The sequence below is a fragment of the Cebus imitator genome, unplaced genomic scaffold (genome assembly GCF_001604975.1).
Source record: "Cebus imitator isolate Cc_AM_T3 unplaced genomic scaffold, Cebus_imitator-1.0 Scaffold328, whole genome shotgun sequence".
In the NCBI taxonomy this organism is placed as follows: Eukaryota; Metazoa; Chordata; class Mammalia; order Primates; family Cebidae; genus Cebus; species Cebus imitator.
Genome location: NW_016107643.1, coordinates 1,388,952 through 1,397,158, shown reverse-complemented (window position 1 = coordinate 1,397,158; position 8,207 = coordinate 1,388,952). Strand labels below are relative to the sequence as shown.

At 48.0% G+C, this 8,207-nt stretch overlaps 1 pseudogene; it reads left to right on the top strand.

The window, feature by feature from the left end:
- Positions 1-3,654: 3,654 nt before the first annotated feature.
- LOC108286793 lies at positions 3,655-5,325 on the top strand (annotated as a pseudogene).
- The last annotated feature ends 2,882 nt before the right edge of the window (positions 5,326-8,207 follow it).

Sequence of the window (8,207 nt, the reverse complement as noted above, 5' to 3'; positions counted from 1 at the left end):
AAAAAGAAAAAGAAAAAAGAAAATTCAGGGATAGTTACTCTGATCCATTCATTAAAAATAAACATTCCCAGCCAGGTGGGGTGGCTCACGCCTAAAATCCCAGCCCTTTGAAAGGTCAAGGCAGGCAGATCACCAGAGGTCAGGAATCAAGATCAGCCTGGCTAACATGGTGAAACCCTATCTCTATTAAATATACAAAATTAGCTGGGCATGGTGGTGAGCGCCTCTAATCCAGCTACTCAAGAGGCTGAGGCAAGAGAATCACTTGAACACAGGAGGCCGAGGTTGCAGTGAGCCGGGATCATGCCACTGCACTCCAGTCTGGGTGACAGAGTGAGAATCAAGTCTCTAAAATAAAGTAAATGTTCCTTTGGCCAGGTGTGGTGGCTTACGCCTCTAATTCCAGCACTTTGGGAGGCTGAGGTGGGCCAGTCACCTGAGGTCAGGAGTTTGAGACCAGCCTGGCCAACATGGTGAAACCCCATCTCTGCTAAAAATATAAAAATTAGCTGGTTGTGGTGGGGCATGTGTGTAATCCTAGCTACTCAGGAGGGTTAAGCAGGAGAATCACGTGAACCCAGGAGGTTGCAGTGAGCCAAGATTGTGCCACTGTCTTCCAGCCTGGGTGACAAAGGAAGACTCCGTCTCAAAAAATAAAAATTAAAAATAAAAATAAATAAATAAACGTTCCCATCAATCTTTCACCTAATGGTTTTAGCAGATCATTATGTCTTTACTTTGGGAGGCTGAGGCAGGCTGATCACTTGAGGCCAGGAGTTCAAGACTGGCCTAGGCAACGTGGCAAAACCCCATCTCTACCAAAAAAAATAAAAATTAGTCGGGCATGGTGGGTCACGCCTGTAGTCCTAGCTACAGAGGAGGCTGAGGTGGGAGGATCACCTGAGCCCAGGAGGTCACAGCCTCAGTGAGCTGTGATCACACCACTGCACTCCAGACTGGGCAACAAGTGAGACCTTGTTTCAAAAAAATAAAAAACAAACAAAAAAGATAATCATGTCTTTGAACTGCATGGTCCAATACAATAGTAATTAGCTACATGTCCATATGTTATTTAAATTTAAATTAATTAAGATTAAATAAAATTTAAAATTCAATTATTGAATCACACTAGCCACATTTCAAGTGCTCAGTAGCTACAGTGGCTACTGTAGTGAGCAGTGCAAATACAGAGCCTTTCCATCACCACAGACTGGTCTATTAGAGCTGGCCTAAAACTACCATTTCATTTCAGTTCTAGTATTTGTAATTTCTAGTATTTAATTCTAAATCTGTCATCCTCTATATATTTATTAGCTGGAATTATTCTTTTTCACTCTTGTTACCCAGGCTGGAGCGCAATGGCATGATCTTGGCTCACTGCAACCTCTGCCTCCTGGGTTCAAGTGATCCTCCTGCCTCAGCCCCCTGAGTAGCTGGGATTACAGGCATGCGCCACCATTGCTGGCTAATTTTTTAAATATTTTTAGTAAAGACAGGATTTCTCCATGTTGTTCAGGCTGGTCTTGAACTCCCCACCTCAGGTGATCTACCCACCTCGGCCTCCCAAAGTGCTGAGATGACAGGCATGCGCCACCGCGCCCGGCCTGGAATTATTCTTAAAGAATAGTATTCCCTCATCAACTGTTGTAGTTACTCTGAGACATGGTTCATACAAGAAAAGCATGATAGGTGCTTATTGAGGCAATTCCTTGGTATCTGCCAAAGTTGTTGCCTTTATTGTTTTGCATATCCCTGTGAACTCATGAACAACATATCTGATGTCTTTTGGTCAACTGCACTTACTGTTCTTTTTTTTTGGCTAATTATTTTTATATTTTTAGTAAAGACAGGGTTTCTCCATGTTGGTCAGGCTGGTCTTGAACTCCCCACCTCAGGTGATCCACCCACCTCGGCCTCCCAAAGTGCTGGGATTACAGGTGTGAGCCACCGCGACAGGCACCTATAATAATTTTTTACTGACCTGTGCCTGTAATGTATTTATTGTTAAATATCTCGAATGTTACCCCTTATCCTATAACCTTCAATTTCTGTGAATTGATTGTTTACTGCCTGCATTCCTTTATTTTGAGGAATTGCTATTCTCTTACCACCCATGATTTTGTAACCTGTCAGTTGGGAACTTGGCCTCCCTTTCTCTAAGACTGGAAGAGAATGCGAGGCCACAAGGGAGTTAACACTCCATGGGTGAACTTTGACCAGTGCAAGATAAGAAACAGGAGGGAGGCCAGGCACGGTGGCTCACGCCTGTAATCCCAGCACTTTGGGAGGCCGAGGCGAGTGGATCACGAGGTCAAGAGATCGAGACCATCCTGGTCAACATGGTGAAACCCCGTCTCTACTAAAAATACAAAAAATTAGCTGGGCATGGTGGCGCGTGCCTGTAATCCCAGCTACTCAGGAGGCTGAGGCAGGAGAATTGCCTGAACCCAGGAGGCGGAGGTTGCAGTGAGCCGAGATCGCGCCATTGCACTCCAGCCTGGGTAACAAGAGCGAAACTCTTGTCTCAAAAAAAAAAAAAAAAAAAAAAAAAGAAAAGAAACAGGAGGGAATCAGCAAATAATCTCCTTTCTCTTTTACCCCTCAGTGGACCATTCCAAGACATAACTTTTTAAGAAGACACCTCTGTAAGCAACAAGCTATGTTTTCTTGTGTAGCTGTGTTCAGCTCAGTCATACATTATCTTGCATTCGCCTGCCTTCCTTCCCCTGGTCCCTAAGTTTTGATACCCTAGGATTGTGCCTCCCATTAAGGCTCGACCATGAAATTTTTGCCTCTTGCTCTGTTCTCTAGGGAATCCAGGCAAAGACAATTTCCCAGGATCTTCTCCTTCATTAGCGTGAAAAGCAGTGCTGGGAATTAAAGCCTTAATAAGCACTCCAGATGAGTCTTATGATCAGACAAGTATGGCTAACATAACCTTAAGGCATCCTCAGACCTCAGATCTTGCATCAACAGGAAATGAGCTGCTAAAGCTGTGCAGAAGTCAGAAGGGGAATCCATCCCAGGAACACTTTAGATGTGGTCATGGAGGACAATGGACAAGGAGGATGGGCAAAGGGAGCGGCCCAGAGGCAATGAGATGGGCTAACTGAAGAACAGTGTCTGCTGCCCAAGCCAAGAGCACTTCACAGTGCTCACTGCCCTGTGCTGCAGGGAGGTAATGTGTGCTGCGAGCTGGTGACCACCTTTTGATGTTCTCCTTCTCTCCTGTTCCAAAGGTTATTTTTTACTGAGGTTCTTCCGGCCTTTTTTCAACAACTGGATTCTTTTTTTCAAGACCATTGTTTATCTGCTGTACCATTGGTAGCCACATCTGGACCTAAATTAGAAAAATGCAGCTGACTTCTCGCCCCTCCACCTCGCTCTTCTTCCCTCCTTCCTGCCTCTCCTCCTTCCCCAGTCTTCTGGTCTTCTTCACTCTGCAATTTCTGTCCCACCTCCTCCCCAGCAAACCCCTTCTCTGGGATTCCCTTGTGGGGTGCCCAGCTTCCGGGCTCTCCTACCCCTGCCAAGCACGTATTCCACAGGCACATGGGGAAGGGAAGTCCTGGGCAGGGCCTGGCAGGGGAAGACGTCTGGGGCACTGCCCAGTGTTAACAGCGGGAGCCACCAAGAACCAAGTGGACTGGAGCAATGGCAGCGTCTACAAGCGAGAGTATGGGGAGCAAGGGCGCAGCTGGTTGTGCAGAGCCCTGCAGCCAGCAGTCCTGGGAAAAGCAATGAATGCCATGGAGCCCCGCTGAAATGAACTGGTCCCCGTGAGCCTGTCCCAATCCCTGGTGCCAGAGTTCTATCCCAGAGCTGAGATGTTTTTGATCATCTTGAGAAAAATAAGTCTTGGCCTCCAAGCCAAATAAAATGAACCTTTCTCCCATGGAGAATGGTTGCTAGTTCCTGAGGACCTGGAGGGCCCACAGCCCTGGGGTCTAGCCAGAAGTTTTCCTGCTTTCCTTCTCAGAACCAAGTGGCTTGCCTGAACACATCTTCCTCCTGGCTCACACCAGCCTGCAGAAAACCTTCAGAAGTTTTTCCCCAGAAAAACTCCTGGCCTTTCTCCTGTTTGGGGTCATCTGTGTGTGGAAGAAAAGGAAGAAAGGGAATTACTTAAATTTCAAACCAAGAAATTCCAGATGTTGAAGAGTCTGGGGAGAGTGGCCATGGGTGTCATTCCCAATCTGCATCCTCAAGCAGCACCCAGGACCCCCCACAGGGGCAGCCAGACCCCTCAGCAGCCCCAGAGGCCCAGCCAAGGCCAAAACACAGGCCTCCTTCCAGCTGTGGAACAAGGACAGCTCTTCCAAAAACCTTATCCCCAGGCTGTAAACCATCTGGAAGAATTCTTTAAGCATGAAATAATTGTAGTTATGAAAGAAATTATAGTCTGGATTCTGGTACCACTTTGACACGGGCCAGGGCCCCCGGTTAAGTTCAGTGCAGCGGCCCCGCGCTGTCACCTCTGGGACCACGTGATCGTATCCGCTGTAGAGACCACAGATTTTCCCTTCACTACCTCTGAGCAGGAGAGTTACCTGCCCAAGGACAGCATCAGGGCTGAGGCCGGGCCTTGGAGCAGATGTGCTGTTTTCTCATAGGCAGGATCTTTGACGTCCTCCGCACTGGGCAGAGATATAGATTATCGTGATGCAGTCTTGAGGTTTAATGAGGCACCCACAGCCAACTTCTGTCAAGATGTGGCCACAAGGCCAGGCGCAGTGGCTCACGCCTGTAATCCTAGCACTTTGGGAGGCCGAGGTGGGTGGATTACCTGAGGTCAGGAGTTCAAGACCAGCCTGGCCATCATGGTGAAACCCCATCTTTAAAAAAAAAAAAAGATGTGGCCACAAAAACTACCATTCTCCTGCTGAACTCTCAGTTGGTCACCACAAAAAGGCATTTCCTCAAACTCAGTCTGTACAGTGCAGGAATCCTAATTGTATGGGACACATCTGTATATCATTCAGATATGTCAAAGTAGTACCAGAATCTAGACTATAATTTCTTTAATAACTACAAGAGCTACCGTAAGCTGCATCCCAATCAGCCCTTTTACATCCTCAAGCCCCAGGTGCCTCCGGAGCTGTGGGACATCCTGTAAGAAATCTCACCAGAAGAGGTTCAGCGAAGCCCACATCCTCTGGGATACTTGGTGTCATGATCATGATGATGCTACGTGACCAGGTTGATATTTACAAGTTCCTCTCATCCAAGCACAAGACAGACTTGTGCTGTGACTACCAGCAGTTCTTCAACAGTGCCTGCACGATGGGCGCCTGCCACTGCTGCGATGTGAGAAGAATCCGGTGAAGTGCCTCATGAGGGCATTTACCTGCTTGGAACAGCCACACTGCCTGGCTACCCAGCCATTCACTGCTAAGCATGGGCTCCCTGGTATTTTACAGATGGTATCTGGGCCACCCCAGCCTGGGAAGCCCATTTTCCTAAACAATCCCAGCTTGCTCTTGCACTCCAGGGGCCTCTGTCAGCAAGATCTCTGGGGATTCTGGATGCTAAGGACAAGAAATCAGGCTCAGTCTCCCCTGTAGTCACAGAGTGTATGAGCCGAGAGCCTCCTGCCACACACACACACATACATCAGCATTCTTTCCAGACAGTATCCTCCCCACTTTTCACACAAGTAGATGCAAGATATTCCTTTCCCGCCAGGGCTGCCAAAGCTGGACTTCATTTTTTCCAACTGAATGATGTCATTCTCACAAGCCAATGCTCTAGATTGCTTGAAAACTGCATCTAGATATTGATTTTATGTTTTAGACTGGGTGCGGTGGCTCATACCTATAATCCTAGCACTTTGAGAGGCCAAGGGGGGAGGATCACTTGAGGCCAGGAGTTCAAGACCAGCCTGCCTAACATAGTGAAACCCTGTCTCTACTAAAAATATAAAAAATTAGCTGGGCATGGTGGTGGGAGCCTGTAATACCAGCTACTCAGGAGGCTGAGGCAGGAGAGTCGCTTGAACCTGGGAAGCAGAGGTTGCAGTGGGCTGAGATGACGCCACTACACTCCAGCCTGGGCGAGAGAGTGACACTCTGTCTCTAAATAAGTACGTAAATAAATAAATAAATAATTTTATGTTTTAAAGAAACTCTCCCAAATTACAATTATGCCCAGTGTAGAGAGCTGTGTGGGGGAGGGCAGTGAATAAACAGTACAGGGCATTGGCAACCTGCTAAACTCCTCCAGAACAAAATCGCTCCTGAGTTCTGTGCCCCTGGGACACATTCCTGTCACTCTGGCTAGTTGGGCTGGTCCTTAGCCTGGGTGCTTATAAGCAAAAGAACTTGATTGGTCCACCTTCCCTCTAGTTATTCACAATTGAGTGTGAGAGACCGACTTCTGAACAGGCAGTTAGGAGTCAGTGTGCTCACTGCATGGGGGTTTGTAGAGAGATGGGCTTGCTGTCAGTGCACCCAGGAGCGCCACACACTCACTGCATCTGTGGATCAGACAAGGCTTCATAGCCCTGGGGCATTTGAGTGTGTCTTAGAAGGGGAGGAGAAACATGGCAAGCAGATTATATCTGAGTAATGTGAGTTGTGTTTTTCTTTCTTCCCGTATTTATTCTCTAAGACCTGCCTGAAGTTAGAGGCTCAAGAGAGATATATGTATGTATACAGATATACCTATGTATTTAAATATATTTAATTTTTTGAGACGGGTTGTCACTGTGTCACCCAGGTTGGAGTACAGTGGCACAGTCACAGCTTACTGCGGCCTCGACCTTCTGGACTCAACTGATCCTCCCGCCTCAGCCTCCCAAGTAGCTGGAACGACAGGCGTGCCCCACCAAGTCTGGCTATTTTGTTGCTGTTGTTGTTGTTATTTGTAGAGATGGGATCTCCCTATATTGCCCAGGTTGGTCTTGAACGCCTGGACTCAAGTGATCCTCTTGACCTCAACCTCCCAAAGTACTGGGATTTACAGGCATGAGCCACTGTACCCAGCCTCAACACTTTTTTGACAAAGCCCCCTGCCCATGTGAGGCAGCAAGTGCAACCTCACAGCAGACAACAGGCAAGCCAGATCCCTAAAACCTGATTTCTCTAGGCTCAGCCTGGCCTGACCCTATCCTACCAGCTGGCTTTGCACACCATACTCCAACTCTTCCTTTTTAACACTCACTCCCAAACCTCCTCCTAACCAACACCTGTTTTTTTCCCTTTTAAATGCATCTTCCCCTCCCAAACTACTTTTAAGCATTTTTGGCTTTAAAGTATCCTGACTTCAGTGTCTTTGACCTCACGGGCCTTCTGCAAAAGGTGCCTCAGGGAGTGGGGGGGTGTGCTTCCCTAGGACTTATGTCACTCTCTGAGGTCAGAACCTCAGAGATCATAACTGATTGTCACTAGGTGTGAGGGATGTGATATCAGATTGCCATGCCAATCTGATAGTGAAGTATGGCACCCCACTTCCTCCCTGCAAGGGAACAAGATCAGAGTCTGTGGGCAGAGGCTGGCTCCCTGTGATTTGCAAACATACTGCCGCGATGGTTTTGCTGAATCCCCTCTCTCTGGTAGGGAACCCCACTTGACCAGTCTGGCCGTGGTGTGGAGAGGTTAAAGGACTCAGTCAAGATCATGAAGTCATGCTGTAAAGCCAGGGTTCGCGGACCCAGGCCTCTGGACTCTCAGGGCTGGCCCCATGCACTCAAGGGGATCTAATGTTTGAGCTCCAAAGCAACCATCTTGGAGCTGGGATCCTCACTGACTGCCAAACTCTGTTTACACAGGCAGGAGAAAGAGCCCTGGAGTGAGAAGACCTGGGTTTTCAAACTGATGCTCTCCTACTTACTAGCTATGCCATTTTGGGCAAATTCCCTGGCCTGTTTCCACGTCTGTAAAGAGGTAGGATGATGATCTTACCTCGCAGTGCTGTTGTGAGGATTACATGAACGCACCTGTCCTGGCTCTGTTCCCGGCACATAGTAGGTTTTCAGTATATGCTGGTTTCCTTCCTTCTTATTTAATAAGAACCTGCTCTCTGCTCACACCTGGGCTGGACCCTGCTGCGAGGGAGGCAGGAGGAGTTCCTGTCCTCAGAGAGTTAGCTCTCCTGGTGGCTCCCCCTTGTAATCCCAGTGTTTTGGGTGGCCGAGGGGGGCAGATCATGAGGTTAGGAGTTCGAGACCAGCCTGTCCAATATGGTGAAACCCCGTTTCTACTAAAAAA